General features: G+C 41.3%; 1 long non-coding RNA gene across 1 annotated transcript; it reads left to right on the top strand.

Moving 5' to 3' along the window:
* Window positions 1-7,400: 7,400 nt before the first annotated feature.
* LOC148152211 (uncharacterized) lies at window positions 7,401-8,698 on the top strand. Its single transcript, XR_015759422.1, has 3 exons — window positions 7,401-7,451; window positions 7,549-7,687; window positions 8,481-8,698. It is a non-coding gene; the product is annotated as an uncharacterized LOC148152211 (long non-coding RNA).
* Window positions 8,699-19,597: the final 10,899 nt, after the last annotated feature.

The raw sequence follows: 19,597 nt of genomic DNA, 5'->3' as shown, positions 1-19,597 counted from the left end.
ATATCATCTTTATTCAAAAAAGAAGGGAGGCAAAAACAGGAGAGTATAGGGCATTTATTCCTATCTCTATCATGGAGAAAGTTCTAGAATCCATTATTTAAGGAGGTTCTAACAGGATACTTGGAAAATCACAATGTGATCAGGCAGAACCAATAAGTCTGTAAAAAAATGAATTGACTTTAATTGAACTATTGGACTCTTTGATAAAGTAACATTCATGGTAGCCTGAGGGGAACTGATAAATGTGGTGTACTTGGAGTTTCAAATGGCGTTTGATGAGGTGTCATGTCAAAGGTTGGTATTGCAAGATAAGAGTACATGGTATAGGGGGTAACTTATTAGCATGGATAAATAGTTTATTAACCAGCAGGGAGTAGAGGAAGGATAAATAGTTATTTTTTGAATTCACAAACTGCAAGTACTGGAGTGTCACAGAGACCAGTGCTGGGGCCTGAACCTTTTTCAATCTATATAAATGATTTAGATGAGGGGACTGAAGATATAGTAGCTAAATCTGTTGACAACATTCAAGCAGATAGGAAAGGAAGTTGACAAGAAGAGAGAGATTGTAATATAAAGATGAAGAGAGTGGGTAAAAGTTAGGTAGATGAAGTAGAATGTGAACTTGCCCGTTTTGGTAGAAAGAATAGACCAGTAGTAAACTATTTAAACAGAGAGAGAAATAGGAGTACTTGATAATAGAGAAGGATCTGGTTGTACCAGTATATGAATCACATCAAATTAGTATGCAGGTGATTAAGAAGGCAAATGGAATGTTGCCATTTACTGCAGGAGAAATTGAATATAAAAGTAGTGCAATTTTCCTACAGTTGTACAGGGTGTTTGTGAGACCAATACTGGAGTACTGTGCACTGCTTTACTCCCTTTATTTGAAGAACATATAATTACTGTTGAAACAGTTCAGGGCAAGATCTCTTGACTTGTTTCTGGAATGAAGGTCTTATCTTATGAAAAAAGCTAAACAAATTACACCTGTATCTTGGAGTGTGGATGGATAAGATGTGATCTTATTGAAACATATAATGTTGAGGGGCTTGCCTCGTATAGCTATTAGGAGGATGTTTCCTATTATGATGGATATTATTTAAGAATAAGAGGTCTCCCTTTTAAGATGGAAGTGAGGAGAATTTGTTTCTTAGAAGGTGGTTACAGGTTGCAATTATTTACACCTTTGTTTTCAAATTTACTAAGGCTGGGTTCAATGAAATTTTTAGCCAAAGATGTCAAGTGTTATATGGTGCAGGCAGGAAAACGGAGCTGAGACTTTAACCAGATCTGCTACGATCTTACTGAGTGGTGGAGCAAACTCAAACACCAAACGGCCTACTCCTGCTCCTGAGTCCAATGTTCCTCAGCTGTTATTTCAAAGATGCCAATAGCATGCCTTACTGCACAACATAAAATTATTTGGCTAACTCAGCTTTTACCCATCTCCCAATTCCTCAATGTTTTCTTTCCTTACCATCGTACCCACTCATTCAGTGATACTTACTCAGGTGTAAGGCAGTCCTCTTAACTAAGTGACCATGGAGTGTGTGTAAATCAAAACAGCAGGCTGCATAAACATGGAGGCCAGCACAAGCCTTATTCAGCACTGACTATAAGTAACAGACCTCACAATTGATTACACTCCTAGCAGTGGATTGGAACATTTAATTGTTTTGCAAGCTATTGTATAAATTCTAAATGCCAGTAACATGTTTCTATCTCCTGCATTCAGTGTTGTGAAATATGGCATATCACATAATCCCACTGTCCAATAGTCTTCTACTAAAATGAGCTGGGCTATTTTTTGTGAGTGAACCTGAGATACATACTGATCTGGAACTAAAGTAGATATAGACAAAGATTTTATTTGAATATCTTTTCAAATTATGAAATTTTAAAATAGAACTATCCTCAAAAGCAAATGGTTTCGGCATATTGTTAAACTGAACATAATAGGAGAATGAAAGGGACTCAACTAACTTAATGAATCTCATTTAATATCTTCGTATTAAATGCAATCAATACCAAAGAACTAGAAACAGATTTTTAATGGCTTTTCTTCACCAATGTATTTCAACACTTTCCAACCCACAATCTATAGTTGATTCTGACTTGAAATAGAGATCCAGAGAGGTCTGATCATTGATTAATTTAGTTTGACTTTATTGTCTCTGTTGTGTTCTTGAATAAATTTACTACAATCTGTTAAAGGTTGCTGACAAATCCTATAGGTCCAGAAAGGTTTTGGTTTGGTTTTAGGGTTTATAATTGAATGTTGATTCAATTCCAAATTCAGATCAATATTGCTGCTCATTAAGATGAGAAATGGGATGGAGTATAATTACATGTCTGAACAGTAGTTTACTGAAAAGCACTTTGTCTTGGCTGCACTATATCAGAAACAAACATATACTATGGACAGTACAATAACATTGAAGGCACAACCTTCAATAGATAATTTCAGGGATCCAAATCATAGAATAACAAGAGATTGTTCATGACAATATAGTTTGATATTTAGTTTGACATGATTAAAGTAGTCTCCACTTGGCAAATAATAAGCATTCATGATCATCAAAATAATCATGAGAGATTAGATTATAGGCTTTTTCTTGAAACAATGACTGCTTTTCAAAAATCAGGCAGGTCTGGTTCAATACTTTTTTTCTAAAAGTAAAATATATTTGATAAACGACATGATCTACAATGAGTAGTCCAGCCTAAGGGTAGTCTACTGCAGCTGATTTTAGTTACTGACAGTACTTTCAAAAAGAGTTGAGTGTGTGAATATTTTTCCAAATTAGTTGTGAACTAATTGAAATGTTTTTGAAATTTCCAACTTTGGTTGCATTGTTTTTGAGATGAGATATCAATCTTCTTCCTCTCAGATTTTAATTCTTGCAATGTCATTGTAGTAAATGGATGTTTGGGTGTGTCATAGAATATAGAGTTTTACAGCATGGAAGCAGACCCTTTGGTCCAACCAGTCCATGCTGGCATAATCCCAAACTACACTAGTCCCGCCTGCCTCTGCTTTGCCCGCATCCCTCCAAACATTACTTATTCATGTACTTATCTGAATGTCCTTTAAATGTTATAACTGTACCCATATCTATGACTTCCTCCGGAAATTCATTCTGCACATGAACCACTCTCTGTGTGAAAAAACTTACCCCATATATCCTTTTTATATCTTTCTCCTTTCACCTTAAAAAATGCCCCATTGATCTTGAAATGCCCAACTCTTGGGAAAAGACATTTGCCACTCACCTTATCTATAACCTTCATGATTTTATAAACCTCTATAATTAAACAAGTTGATGATTGGTCCAGCCAGTATTAGACTGTCACATAGTTCAAATGATACTGACGTCACTTAGATCTTTGACTCCAACAGTGACTTGAAATCTGAGTTATCAATGTTTTGATCTAGAAAAATGAGTGTTTGTTATAATGAAGTCATGCTGAGCAAACCTGTGTGCATGAGGGCTTTATTTATGTTGGAATTTCCCATGCCATTTTTCCTGAATGTTCATCTCTAGATTTATTGCAGTCATAGGGAGAACTGCAGACGCTGGAGATCAGAGTTGAGAGTTTGGAAAAGCACAGTTGGTCAGATAGCATCTGAGGAGAAGGAGAATTGATGTTTTGGTCTAAAGTCCTTCATCAGGATAGAGACTTGTGGGCTGGGGAGCTGAGAGACAAATGGGAGGAGGGTGGGGTTGGGGGGAAGGTAGCTGGGAATGTGATAGGCAATTGAAGGTGTGGGTGAAGATGATTGATCAGAGAGGAGGGAGGTGTGGATAGGTGGGAAGGAAGATGGACAGGTCAAGAGGGCGATGCCAAGTTGGAAGGTTGGATCTGGGATAAAGAGATGGAAATGTGTTGCTGGAAAAGCGCAGCAGGTCAGGCAGCATCTAGGGAACAGGAGAATCGACGTTTCGGGCATTAGCCCTTCTTCAGGAATGAGGAAAGTTGGTCCAGCAGGCTAAGATAAAAGATAGGGAGGAGGGACTTGGGGGAGGGGCGTCGGAAATGTGATAGGTGGAAAGAGGTCAAGGTGAGGGTGATAGGTCAGACTGGGGTGGGGGCGGAGAGGTCGGGAAGAAGATTGCAGGTTAGGAAGGCGGTGCTGAATTTGATGGATTTGATTGAGACAGGCTGGGGGGAGGGGAAATGAGGAAACTGGTGAAATCCGAGTTCATCCCTTGTGGTTGGAGGGTTCCTAGCCGGAAGATGAGGCGTTCTTCCTCCAACCGTCGTTTCGCTGTGGTCTGACGATGGAGGAGTCCAAAGACCTGCATATCCTTGGTGGAGTGGGAGGGGGAATTGAAATGTTGAGCTACAGGGTGGTTGGGTTGGTTGGTCCGGGTGTCCCAGAGGTGTTCCCTGAAACGCTCCACAAGTAGGCGGGCCGTCTCCCCAATATAGAGGAGGCCACATCGGGTGCAAAGGATGCAATAGATGATATGTGTGGAGGTACAGGTGAATCTGTGGCAGATATGGAAGTTTCCTTTGAGGCCTTGGAGGGAGGTGAGGGGGGAGGTGTGGGCGCAAGTCTTGCACCTCCTGCGGTTGCAGGGGAAGGTGCCGGGAGTGGAGGTTGGGTTGGTGGGGGGTGTGGATCTGACGAGGGAGTCATGGAGGGAGTGGTCTTTACGGAATGCTGATAGGGGAGGGGAGGGAAATATATCCTTGGTGGTGGGGTCCGTTTGGAGGTGGCGGAAATGGCGGCGGATGATGCGCTGTACATGGAGGTTAGTGGGGTGGTAGGTGAGGACCAGTGGGGTTCTGTCCTGGTGGCAGTTGGAGGGGCGGGGTTCAAGGGCGGAGGATCGGGAAGTGGAAGAGATGCGGTGGAGGGCATCGTCGACCACGTCGGGGGGGAAATTGCGGTCCTTGAAGAAGGAGGCCATCTGGGATGTGCGTTTTTGGAACTGGTCCTCTTGGGAGCAGATGCGGCGGAGTCGAAGGAATTGGGAGAATGGGATGGCGTTTTTACAGGGGGCAGGATGGGAGGAGGTGTAGTCCAGGTAGCTGGATCTGGGATAAGGTGGGAGATGAGGGGAAATGAGGAAACTGGTGAAATCCATATTGATCCCATGTGGTTGGAGGGTCCCAAGGGAGAAGATGAGGCATTCCTCCTCCAGGCAATGGGTGGTAAGCGTTTGGCGATGAAGAAGGCCCAGCACATTCATGTCCTTGGAGAAGTGGGAAGGGGGTTTAAAGTGTTTGGCTGCGGGCCGGTAGGATTGCTTCATGCATGAGTCCTGGAGATGTTCTCTGAAGCATTCTGCAAGTAGGTGCCTTGTCTCCCCAGTGTAGAGGAGACCACAACGGAAGCAACAGATGCAATAAATGACATGTGTGGAAGTGCAGGTAAATCTCTGACAGATTAGAGTTGAGGGGGGGAAGGTGTGGGTGCAAGTTTTACAATTCTTGCAGTGGCAGGGAAGGTGCAGGAGGGGAGGGTGGGTTGGTGGGGTGTGAACCTGACAGAGCTGTGGAGGGAATGGTCTTTACAGAACGCAGATAGGGGTATGGAGGGAAATATATCTCTGGTGGTGGAGTGTGTTTGCAGGTGGCAGAAATGGTGGAGAATGATGCAATGTATATGGAGGTTGGTGGGGTGGAAGGTGAGGCCCGGGGGGGGTTCTGTCCTTGTTGCTGTTGGAGGGGTGGGGTTCGACTCTCGACTCTGATATCGCAGTCATAGCCAAACCTGAACATTAAAGCCCATCAGAAAGAGGATTTCCTATTTTGGGATAGCAATAATAAATTCATAAAGTCTGAGTCAAACTTTTCCTTAACATTCCAATTCAGGCAAGGGCAAAAGTTGTAGAAGATTGTGGCACAATGATTCTATAGTTGAGTTCAAGATGAGCCTTTTGTCAGTAAAACTGGGGAGTTCTGGCAATGCATCCAAGATCCATTCCAATTCCCTGTTTGTTCTTCAGTTGCCTCTTTCTTAGATGGTGGGTCTTACTGAGGGCAGTGTTGTTAATTTGGAATATTGATCTTTTTTGTGAAAAGATTGAGCTCCCTTTGGTGATCCCTCTTGTGGTTGATGTTCTAGCATTTTGATTCGCTGTGCCGATGGAGGAGGCCAAAGATCCACATCCCATGTATCATCGTTAAACACTTCCACTAACTCCAACTATATCCCACCACCAAGAACATCTTCCCTTCCCCACCCCTCTCTGCCCTTTGCAAGGACCGTTCCCTTTGCCAATCCTTGGTTTGCTCTACTCTTCCCACTGACTCCTCTGAACCCCCAGTTACCTTCCTGTGCAACCGGAAAAGAGGCAAAACCAGCCGGGACACCACCCCCCTCAGCTCCATCCGGGCCCCAAACAGCCCTTCCAGGTGAGACAGAGGTTCACCTGCCTCTCTTCCAACCTAGTTTACTGCATCAGGTGCTCCCAATGTGGTCTTCTCTACATCAGGAAGATCGAGCATAAATTTAGGGAACAGTTTGCCGAGCATCTCAGCCAGGCCCGCAGAGACTGACCGGACCTCCCAGTCACCGCCCATTTTAATTCCCCTGACCACTCCCTTTCCAACATGACCATCCTTGGCCTCCTCTATGACCGCAATGAATGATTGGAGGAACAACACCTCATCTTTCACTTGGGCAGCCTGCAGCCTGGAGGACTCAACATTGAGTCCTCCAATTGCAAATAAACTCCTTTTCCATCCCCAGAGTCCCACCCCAGCCCCTCCCCTTCCCTGCCATTCCTCTCATTGACCCTTCCTTCCAGCTACCAATTGGATTCATTCCTCCCATCGACCAACCAGGTCGTTCCCTCTACCTGTCTTCACCTATCTCACACCCTGCCCCCAACTCCCTTTATCTGCAGCTCCCCCTACACCCATCCCCAATCCTGAAGAAGAGTTATACCTGAAACGTTGACTTCTCCATCTCCTGATACTGCCTGGCTTGCTGTGTTCTTCCAGCCTCCTGCTTGTCTATCTTGTTTAATGTGAGAATTCTGGGGTACCATTATTATTCAGATAACCTTGACATGTTAGATTTGAGAGGTTTTTTATATTAATGTCACAATGATTATGGATTAGTCAGTCTTAGGACAAGAAGAGTTTGCCTTATTGAAAGGTTTAGATGTTATCACCACAAGAATTTTGCATTGGTCATGCTTACCAATGCTATATACTGAGTGTATGTAACAGGTCAGCTGCTGTGAATGGCATCAGGTGGTTCACTGCCTCAGATTTGTTCCTCATTATGTAACTTAGGTCCATTCTCATACCTATGTTCTTGCAGATTCAACCAACTTGCTGCATGTATGGTTTTTAAAATTCATTCATGGAGTGTGAGTGTCACTGGCTGGACCAGCATTTATTGCCCATCCCTAAGTGTCCAGAGGGCAATTAAACGTTAAGCGCATTGCTGTGGGTCTGGAGTTACATGTAGGCCAGACCAGGTAAGGATGGCAGATTTCCTTTGTTAAAGGACATTGTTGAAACAAATGGATTTTTCCTGACACTTGGCAATGATCATCATTAAACTCTTGTTTTCAGATTATTATTGGATTCTAATTCTACCAACTATCATGATGGAATTTGACCCCAGAACACTACCTGGGCCTCTGGATTAGTAGTCCTCATGTTAATGCCACTACGCCATCACCTACCTACCACAATGCTACTGAGCCAACAGGTGATGCTCATTGAATCCTTCACTCAGAGTGTATTTTGCCGTTGCTTTCCTCAGTGCTTCCTTTAGGTGGTGTTCAGCACGTAGACCTAATAATTTTCCAGTTAAAGAGAGCTGTGGGTGGTAGTCAAGAGATGTCAGTTCACATCATCCATTTAAATTGATAATGTTAAAACCGATGCTTACCAGTCTTTGGGAAACACTTATTCAGTATTCTATTCATTCTGAATTGAGGTTTTCTTTTACCATCCCAAGTTGATTTGTTTAAGAAAGTTATGTCTCAAGGCATCCTTCACAACAACCATTCATTGAAATTATTCTCTCAAATTCGAGACTGTTTTGTCATCTCTAGTTCATACCCATTGTCATAAGCTTTCTGTATGTACATGTATATTTCCAAAGAGCAAAACAATCTTCTTTTTCATTTTGACCCATTGTTTTAAGCAAGTCTCTAGAATTATCTTTGCCATATATACAACCACAATAGTGTATAGAAAAGTCCATCATGTATGAATGAGCCTGCTTTATTTACCTTGGAAGCTTTACCACTGACAAATGAAACCAGCTTTCTTGATTGTTTGAGCATTGCTGAATAGATAAACTCCAATTTAGCGTTAGCACCCTGTCACATATAATACTCAACCAGCAGGTCCACCTGTGAGGTTTGGTTCCGAAATCAAAGTAACAGATAGATATGAAAACTTGCTACTGTATGGCACAGGTCAATGTCACATCAGCAGCTGCATTTTAAAGAAAATATGTTTTTCATTTCCTTCCATTCTTCTTTCTCTTTCAGGGTAAGAGTTTCTATCGGAATGAAATCACAACCACGGATCTACAGAGAAACCTAAGGAAAGAAGATACAGCAGATCAAAAGCTTTTTGGAAGTACCATATTCAGACTTAAAACCCTGTGATTGTAATAGGAAAGGAAGATGGAAAGTGGTAAAGAGATTTTGAACTTAACCATTTAGCATTTACATTTGCAGAAGAAGGTGGAGGTAATCCTTTATGATCAATTTTCTGTTGTTTAATCAATTTAACGCTTTATTACAATTTTCACAGAACCATTGTTTAAACAATAGAAGAACAAACGTAATATTGAACCTGGATATGGAATACCACATGGACAATACAAATTGATAAATTTATTTGTAAAGCAGAAAGAACAATATTATGAAAAATAGCAAAGGCAAAGATGCACAATTCCATTAGAAATGTTATTAGCTGGATTCTTAAGACTTAAAGTTTAACTTGTTTGTGAGGTCTTCAGTCTAAAATAAAAAGGAAACGTGACTCTGGAAGTTTGAAATAAAGTCAGAAATTGGTTTAAGTGCATTACAAACCTGTCAACTTCTGAGGGGAAACAAGGTTTTGCCTAGTTTTCTCTGACTAATAATGTAATGTATCATATTTAATCACAACAGATCATGTTGGAAAACTCATAAAACAATTTACTTTTGAAGTGTAGTGGTTCATTACATCAGCAAATACAGTTACCATATGTATTAACATTGTTCATAAAGTGAAGTGAGATGTATGTTAGTTAATCCCTGTCTTTGTGGTTTTGAGTGAGATACAACCATTTGCAATGGAACCTGGGGGTAATTTTTCAATTGTTGGAATGGAAAGTAGCTGGATGAGATGTAGAGTAGGACATAGATTATAGTGTGGGTGATAAAATCTGCTAACCTTTTTAGAGGGTAATAGTTTCCCTGAAAAAAGTTGATAATCTTGAAGGCAAAGATAGCAATCAGATGAAAGAAATGAGTGAATCAGGGAGCCAGAGCTGGGTGTTCGTGCAATAGAGAAACGGCAATAAAGAAAGTTCATTATAGGATTGGAACCATGGAGATCTGTTAATAAGATGACATGAACTCTGTAGAGTGGGATGATTGGAACAAAGGAGGCCACCTCTTTGAATCTCAGCACCCCTTTATAGGACAAAAAATAGTTCAATTAAATCAGAGCAGCCAATGTAAGCAGTCTGCCAAACTGTTCCTTGCAATTTCTTCATTTTTATCTTCAATGTAGGGGAGGGTGAAGTTATATATTTCTTTGAGTTTTGTTTACTTGCTGCAAGGATGATAAATCCAGAAGGCACCAAAAGGTACAATGCTCCTTGAGTCATTTTGCTGACGCTCTTCACTGATCCAACATATGTTAGATAAATCTTGCATCATTGTTTCTGCTTCACAAGACAGAGGGAAGACTTAAATAAAAGAAGAACCATGGTAATAGTGGAAGTGCCAGTATGAAGAGCTATCATAGTTACCTTAAACATAAATCACCATGAATCTATAATGATCCCCAATGAGCACTTCAAGAAAAGAAATCAATCAAATATGATTTACTTCTTATGAGACAAAATAATCCACAACCGCCACATCCTCTCACTGTGAGGCTCTCTGCCATACTGTGACCTTGCATACAACATCCAACATTGACAAAGCAATTACGACAGTCTCAGGAGTGTCATTTGTCTATGATAACCTAATATGGCTGTTCTGCTTTTATTTCTGTTATATCTAAGTCCTTTAATGACTTACCTCTTTTGTATCCTGTAAACGCTGACAGTAGGAATAAATGGTGAATTATATTCAAAATGTAAATTCACCCAAATTGAGCAATTTTACCTCTGATTGGATGATTTGTATTCAAAGTGACACAGGCCATTCAAGAGAATGCCATTGAATAATTTGACACTTCTCATTCTATATGCACACAAACAATATCATATTTTGGGTTTTACCAATTAAGTTTATCCATCATATTTGCTGGGGTCTTGGTATCACAGGTTAATTAAAAAAAGAATTACACCATTTTTCTGTTCATTTTCATTGTTGAGTTGTGGGTGCATGTATGAATATTTGTTGGAATACAATAAAGTATGATCAAATTCTTTGGCGGATTAATGATATTTGTGTCCTTGATCATTCAGTTCTATTCCAGAATCACAGAATGACAGCAATCTGGAAGGAGGCCATTTGGCTTGTTGAGATCATTCTAGAGAAAAATTGACCCAATCCCACTACCCACGCTTTCAATGTAGAACTGAAAATGTTTCTCTTCATCAAACCTCTTTGCAAACCACTGACATGAATCTGCCTCCTTTCAGGCAGTGCATTTGTGAACAGTTAATGGTAGCTGTAGTCCCTTATCCCTGGAATCGATTGGAAGGGTGTGGCTCCACAATTTCTACCACTTATATCCTTCAGTATCCTTGGATGCATCCCACCTGATGCTGGTCAACTTATCACATTGATGTACAGTAAACCTTTTTAATTCTTCCTCTTCATCAAATTTTATCTGTCACATTATAACAATGATCTCTTTATTCTCTTGTGACCGTGGCAGCATCTTTTCTGTTAGATACATAAAGGAGCAGGAATAGATCATTCAGCCTGTTTAGACTGCTCCACCATTCAGTGGCTGACCAGCTCCCTCAAAACCACTTTTCCATGGTCACCCCCAGACTTTTTGATGTCATTACTACCAGAAATCTATTGATTTCTGTCTTGAGCATATTCAACAGCTGAGCTTGACAGCTTTCAGGGGTAAGAATTCCATCGAATCTTTATCCTCTGAGTGAAGAAATTCCTTCTCATCTCAAAACTAAATTATCTACCTCTTATCTTGAATTTATATTCCCTGCTTCTAGGATCAGCAGCCAAGCAGCCAAGGGACATATCTTAGCTACATCCACCATATCACAAGCTGTAAGAACTTTGTAAATTTCAATCAGCTCATTGATAGGTTGGTCAGGCGGGTGATAAATGGAATTTAATCCTGAAGGTGTGAAGTGATATTCTTTGGGAGGACTAATAAAGCAATGGAGTTCGCATTGAATGGTAGGACCCTAAGAAGTGCAGAGGTTCAGAGTGACCTCCGAGTGCATTGGAGAGGATCAATGTGAATGTTCAATGAAATTGAAAAGAATGATGAACTCGAAGGATTTCAAGATGATATTAGTCAAGAAGAAGCTGTGCAATGTAAAGACTAGCTGAGGACACGTGTAAGGACATTTTAGCAAAGAAGGAGCTTGAGGATGTACGGCAATGAGCATTTTACAGAGATGGTGAGGATGATAGAAAGAACAGGTTATGCCAAAGTACAGCGTGGAATAGTTTTAGATGAAACACAGGAGTAAATATCACACTGTTTCTGTGTTGCTCACTGAGTAGGAAGGTGAGGAGAGAATGCTGAGTGTTCAAGCGTGGGAGATATCCAGCAAAGTATAATGGGCACAAAATAAATTCTACCTACTTTTGTGCACCCCAGACAGCTACGTGGGCATTGCATTGGTCTAAATCTGGAGCATTATCCTCAACCCAACTCCCGGCAACATCCACATTCTGGCTGCAGTGATCATGCAGGCTTGGGTGGGATCAAAGAAACATTCGTTCCACACACATAAGCTGCAAAAAGAAAAGCTGTCACAAAACAGTTTTCTCCATTTACAAAACTAAAGCTGGTGTTTTGTTCTGCTAGATGGCGCCATTGATCAGCTCTTGCAGATTAGGGGCTGAGACACACCAATGATAACAGATGGTTCACAGCAGGAAGGGACCAATTACTTAATTAATAACCATGTACGAAGGAGTCAATCATAGAGTCTTACAAACAATGTGTGATTTTAAAAAAGATTGGTCATTCTTTAGTGGTCCTTCCCCAGTTCCCCTTTGTTGTGATGTGTAATTGCATCTAAGTTTAATCTACAAAATGGCCTGAAGAGTCCTGTCTTCACAAGGAAAGTACTTGGAAAATTCCTTTTAATGAGCTTCCATTCACACAAACCGGTGCAAACACACACAAAAAAATGTGAATTAAATAGTTACACTTTTTGTATGGAATGCTGTTGGGTGAAATTGAATTATATTTTGGATTAGTGGTGCTGGAAGAGCACAGCAGTTCAGGCAGCATCCGAGGAGCAGCAAAATCGACGTTTCGGGCAATGATGCTGCCTGAACTGCTGTGCTCTTCCAGCACCACTAATCCAAAATCTAGTTTCCAGCATCTGCAGTCATTGTTTTTACCTCCCTGAAATTGAATTATAGCCAATCAAACTCCTCCATCCGAGATCAAAACAGGTTTGTTGCATTTTGTCAATGATGGTGTCCCTTTTATTAAGAAATGTATAATAGCCATATTAAGTTGTAATTTGCATATTAGTTTAAACGTTGATCCTTTAATTACATTATCATAAATGGAAGTCTTTCTAATATTTAACAAGTTGTTTTTCTATTTTGTTCTTTTCCCAACTCTTGTCATTCCCAGTCCAGACACTGTTTAACACAAGTTGAGACTTCTGGATAGTTTTTACACCCTGGTAAAAATGCGTTGCAAGACCCTCTCAAGACACAGTTTTTATCGTCTGATAAATGAAACAATGTTACAAGTCAGTCATAATTATTCAGACACTCAGAAGCTGTACAGAACATATCTGCTCCCATTGATAGTTTGAATAAAACTCACTGTCCTTATCTTCAAACTGTTTGTGATATATCCAAAAGGTTAAGCCATTACCTTTCTTCTCTCTCCTCAAGCTTCTTGCACCATAATTAACCTTTATACAATGACATAAATTGACATAACATTTATTTCTACCCCATATCCCCCTCAAGTCTCTGATTCCGCGAATGTAGATGGTCTGGACCTTTCACGATTATTTTCAGAATGTGATCTCCTTGGACTTGGGAGGTCTTTCACTTGAACACTGTTGATAATGAATCAGATTTGTGGATTATATCTCTGCTGGAGAATCTTGTATCATTTGGATATCCTCGTTTTTTTTAGATTTAGATTTTGGTCCATTACCTTATACAGAGGAACCTTAATTTCCAGAATTTCTTTTGCAAAGGTGTTCTTCCCTGTTAACTCAGGTAGTTGCCTCATAAACAATCGTGGGGGTCATTATAACCTTGTGAATATTCATTTTGGAAGTCAGCTGCCCTATTGAAACAAGTACTTTCTCCCCACAGTATCAAAGATTTTTGAATAAGGCAATATTTTTCTAATTGGAAGAGGTAGTCTCTTTATTGTAGTATCCTGGATGCGAAGAGTTTCCTCTTCTAGACCATGCCCTGCATATGTAGACATTGGTCTATCTCCGATGAGCTCAATTCAGCTCATCTCCTTCTATTTGTTGATTGGACTGGGCATTTTGAGTTTGATTGACTGGCAAAGTAGACTTTTCAGACTTTCAATCATGTTACTGAAAGATTGCTGCTCACTTAGCATTAACTCGGTTTCTGGCATTGACTGTTTTGTTTTAGAAGATAGAGAAGTGAAAATTTCCACAGGTCCTGTAAAGTCTGTAACTTTCACTGTTTGGACACTATTAAACAGCTCACCTGTGCCAACATCTCACTAGTTACTTTCTTGAGTTTGGATTCTGCCATGATTCTGGGAAGCCCAAATGAACAACTAAGTTTTGTATTAGTTGTCCCTTAACCACTTGAGTCAAACATGGTTGCTCGTGGAAAAATGTTAGTACAATAGTTTATTTCCAGGTGAGTTGTTCTTCTGGTGAAGTTGATATTGAGACATGCATGAAGGCTTAATCATGAAGGTGAGGTGAGAGTGACAATCCATGATATCTCCAAAGCCTGTCCTCCATCTACCAGGTTGCATTTGACTGACTGTGGCATCAAGGAATCCTAGCAAAACTGGAATCAATGGGCATCAGGAGGAAAACTCCCCACTGGTTGAAGAGATAACTAGCACATAAGAAGATAGTTAATGTTGTTGAACACCAGTCATCTCAGCTCCAAGACATCTCTGCATGTGTTCCTCAGGGTAGTGGCCTAGGCTTAACCATCATTAGCTGCTTTATCAATGAAGCTCTCTCCATCATAAGGTCAGAAGTGGGGATATTCGCTGATGATTGTACAATGTTCAGCATCATTGTGGCTCCTCAGATACTGAAACAGTCCATGTTCAACTGCAACAAAACTTGGACAAATATTTGAACTGACAATTGGCAAGAAGCAGTTTCACCACACAAATGCCAGACAATGACCATCTCCAATAAGAGACAATCTACCCACTGCCCCATGACATTCAATAGCATTACCATCACGGAATCTCACACTATCAACATCCTGGTGGTAACAATAAATTCAACTAGCCATATAAATGCAATACAATGATACAATAGAGTAGAGGAATAGGCCCTTTGACACACCAAGCCTGCGCCAATTCGTATTTCTTATTTAGACCTGCAACTTATTGTCCATGCATGGTTTCTATCCCTCTGTTTATCTCCTGTTCATGTGTCTAACAAGCTATGTCTTAATTGTTGCTAACACGCCTGCTTCGACCATCTCCACTGACAGTACATTCCAGGCACCCACCACCCTCTGTTTAAAAAAGTTTTCCTGCACTTCTCCTCTAAACGTTCCTTGAACGTGTGCCCTCTTGTTATTGACCTTTCCACCTGGGAAAAAGCCTCTACATCTCTCATAATTTTATAGACCTCTATCAGGTTGCCTCTCAGCCTCTGCCTTTCCAGTGAAAACAATCTGAGTTTATTCAACCTCTCCTTATAACTAAAATCATCCAGACTAGGCAACATCCTGGTAAACCTTCTATGCACCCTTTTCAAAACATCCATGTCCTTCTGGTAATGTGATGACCAGAACAGCATGCAAATGTTGCAGAACTAAAGTTTTATACAGCTGCAACAAAACTTGCCAACTCTTATATTCACTGCCCTGGCTGATGAAGGCAGACGTGCTGTATACCTTCTTGAACACCTTAGCAATCTGCGTTGCCACTTTCAGGGAGCTTTATGCCCATATCCCTCTGTTAGTCAATGTTCCTAAGGGTTCTGCCATTTATTATGAATTTGATCTTTCAAAATGCATCAGCTCACATTTGTCCAGATTAAATTCCATGTGCCATTTTTGATGATGCTGCTCCTTTAACAAGGTTAGGTTGTCGTTGGATTTTTTTCTGTAAATCATAAAGACACAGGTTCCGAAAAGTCTGGGGTTAAAGGGTTTTAGGACCAATTTGATTATAGTTAACAGATACTGCCTTAGGAAAAAGCTTTCAAGTTAAAAAACAGTACAATGAAAGGGGAGTGGCCAGTTCTCCCAGCTCAGCCTTGTTCGGGTTTAGTTTGGTTTTTAGCAGTCTGGCTATTCACTGAAAGCAGTCAGGCAATTGTGAAGCTGCTGGACCCGAGAAAGACAGCTCCGTGCTGACCCTCTTTCTCTGCCACCTCTCCTGTAAGAACCTGTGTTTAATTTTATGTTTTATGCCAAGGGGTGTTTATGGGGATTGTTGCATGTATTTGGACCACCATCATTAAGTTGGGATAACCTGTTGGGTTTTCAGATAGGTTACGTTATTGTGTGATCTGTTCTCTTTTGTTTATGTGTTTAGTTTGGTAATCTTGTAAATAAATTTGTTTAAAACTAAGTGGTTTGACCAACGGCAACTCCCCTGGAATATATACTGTACACCTGCTTAAAACAACTAGCAAAGGCAGGGGCTGGGCTACTTTCTTGAAATGCTTTGAGGGGGTCTGGTATGGTCCATAACACATTTCTCTGCCCAAATCTGCAATCTACTGATATCCCACTGTATCCATATGTGTGTGTGACAAACAACAAAGTTCCCAGCACTGATCCCTGTGGAATACCATTAGTTACTGATCCCCATTCTGAAAAGTATCCTTCCGCTGCTATTTTCTGTCTTCTATGATCAAGCCAGTTTTGTATTCATCTAGCCAGCTCACCCTGGATCCCATGAGACTCTACCTTTTGTACTGGTCTGTCATAAGGTACCCTACCAAATGCCTTACTAAAGTCCATGTAGACAACATCCACTGCACTTCCCTCATCAATCATTCTTGTCACCTCATAGAACATGGAACATAGAAAAGTACAGCACAGATCAGGCCCCTTAGCCCACGATCTTGTGCCGAGGATTAATCCTAATGTAAAATAAATAACCTAACCTAAACACCCCTCAATTCACTGCTATCCATGTGCATGTCCAGCAGTCGCTTAAATGTCCCTAATGACTTTGCTTCCACCACCACAGCTGGCAATGCATTCCATGCATTCACAACTCTCTGCATAAAGAACCTTCCTCTGTTGTCCCCTCTATACCTTTCTCTTAATATCTTAAAACTATGACCCCTCATGCCAGTCAATCCTGCCCTGGGGAAAAGCCTCTGGCTATTAACTTTATTCATGCCTCTCATTATCTTGTATACGTCCACAAAAAACTCAACAAGTTGGTGAGACTTGACCTTTCCTGCACAAATCCATGCTGCTTATCAATAACAAATTCATTTGCTTCCAATTCCTGTCTCTCAGTATCTTCTCCAATAACTTCCCCACACTGATGTCAGACTCATCAACCTATAATTACCTGGATTCTTAAACAAAGGAACTACATTGTCCATTCTTCAGTGATTTGGAACCTCGCCTGAGGCCATAGACTTCTGCTAAGGGCCCAAATATTTCCCTTGCCTCCCACAGTATACTGAGATAGTTCCCATCAGGTCATGGGGACTTGTCTACCTACGTGCATTTCAATGCACCCAACACTTCCTCCTTTATTATGTTGACTTGTCCAAGAGAGTTCCATTCAATATAGACTTATATTTCAATATAAGTTGAAATCACCCATCACACAACTCTGTTGTTTTTCACATCTTTCCAGAATCTGATTACATATTTCTTCCTTTATCTCCCTCTGACAGCTGGGAGACTTGTAGTACAAACCCAACATTGTAATTGCACCATTTCTATTCCCGAGGTCTACCCATAATGCCTCACTGCAAAATCCCTCCTGGACACTAACACAGCTGTGATATTCTCCTTAACCAGTAATGCAACTCCCCCAACCCTTTTGCTTCCTCTTCTGTCTTGTCTAAAACTTGGATGTTCCAGAACATTAAGCTGCCAACCATATCCCTGTTTCAACCATGTCTCTATGATAGCAACAACATCATAACTGCGAGCATTAATCCTGGCTCTCAATTCATTTGTCTTTTCTGTTATACTTCTTGCATTGAAGCAAATACAGTCAAAGCCTTCAGTTCCGGCTGATCTCAGTAACTTCTCCCTAAATGCTCTTTCTCTTAGCTACATTTGTTTTAGACTCAAACGCTTCCCCAATCTCTATACTCACTAATCTGCTCTCTGGTTCCCACACTCCTGAAGCACTAGTTTAAACCTTCCCAAGTGGCACTTTAAACCTTGTTGCCAGGATATTGGTGCCCCTCCAGTTTAAGTGCACGGGGAGTAATCTTGAGATTTTGGTTTACTACCTAACTCCCTGAATTAGCTCTGCAACCTAACTTACATACTCATCCTTGAATTGTTGTTGCAGGACCTTATCGTTTGTGCCAATATGGACAATGACTTCTCTCTGTTTACCCTCCTATTTCAGAATGTCCTGTACCCGCTCAGAGACGTCTAAGACCTTGGCACCAGCGATGCAACTAACTATCCTGGAATCTCTCTCGTGGCCACAGAAGCGCCTATCTATGCCCCCAACTCTCAAATCTCCAGGTGCAATCACCAAGGATTTACACTTTTCAGGATCCATCTATAGTTCCTGGTTTCTTTTTCCATCATGGTTTCAATAGTTTTCTCCAAAGTTAAATCTCCTTTTGGACTAGAGGAAATCTGATAAAATTTTATCAATAGTTCCAACAAAAAAAGGGCTGTTTCTTATGAATTCTGATTTCAGACATCCCGTGGTCAGTGTTTTGCGCTAATCTTTAGAGATCATTAATGAAATTATCTATAGTTTCTATTGGAAGCTGAATGGTTAAATTTTGTCTTTCATGGTGAGTTTTATTTGTTCTTCAATTGAAGTAATTTTAAAGTGCTTTTAGGACATCTTCAAGCACATTCTGTTGATTAATAACATCATCTGAAATTAGATCTACTGAACATAATAATGTATCAACATGCTTAATTTCAGACTTAGTATTTACTTTTGAAGTAACGTAATGATATCCAGTCTTACCAACATATGGGAGACTCTGGCTTGGGATGGCTAAAAGCATGAGGCACTGAATACATTGAGAGACTTCGTTGAGTTTGTGTTTAAGTAAAGTTGAGGCGTCAGCGGGAACAAGGGAATCACCACCCCTCGACCACGACCTCACCTCCCATCAACAAACCACCTGTCTCATTAGATTAGATTACTTACAGTGTGGAAACAGGCCCTTCGGCGCAACAAGTCCACACCGACCCGTCGAAGCGCATCCATCCAGATCCATTCCCCCACATTTACCCCTGCACCTAACGCTACGGGCAATTCAGTGTGGCCAATCCACCTAACCTGCACATCTTTGGACTGTGGGAGGAAACCGGAGCACCCGGAGGAAACCCATGCAGACACGGGGAGAATGTGCAAACTCCACACAGTCAGTTGCCCGAGGCGGGAATTGAACCTGGGTCTCTGGCGCTGTGAGGCAGCAGTGCTAACCACTGTGTCACCGTGCCACCCCCGTGTCTCACCCTCACAATGCACAGCCTTCCACTCCCTCTACTCCAAACCCAACCTCACCATCAAACCAGCGGACAGGGGGTAGGGGGGGAAGTGGTAGTTTGGCACACTGACCTCTACACTGCTGAAGCCAGGTGCCAACTTGAAGACACCTCCTCCTACTGCTTCCTCGACTATGACCTCACTTCCTATCACGAAACCATCATCTCTCAGACTTTACACAACCTCATCACCTCAGGAGATCTCCCACCCTCAGCTTCCAACCTCATAGTCTGGGAACCCCACACCGCCTGGTTCTACCTCCTTCGCAAGATCCACAAGCCTGACTACCCTGGTCCACCTATTGTCTCAGCCTGCTCCTGCCCCACTGAATTCATCTCCACAAACCTTGATACTGTCCTATCCCCCCGGTCCAGGAACTCCCCACATA

Source organism: Chiloscyllium plagiosum, unplaced genomic scaffold (genome assembly GCF_037043375.1).
Source record: "Chiloscyllium plagiosum isolate Xiang-an unplaced genomic scaffold, Cpla_swu_hap1 HiC_scaffold_1, whole genome shotgun sequence".
NCBI classification, from domain to species: Eukaryota; Metazoa; Chordata; class Chondrichthyes; order Orectolobiformes; family Hemiscylliidae; genus Chiloscyllium; species Chiloscyllium plagiosum.
Note: the sequence above shows the minus strand (reverse complement) of the source record. Positions and strands in the feature narration are given on the sequence as shown.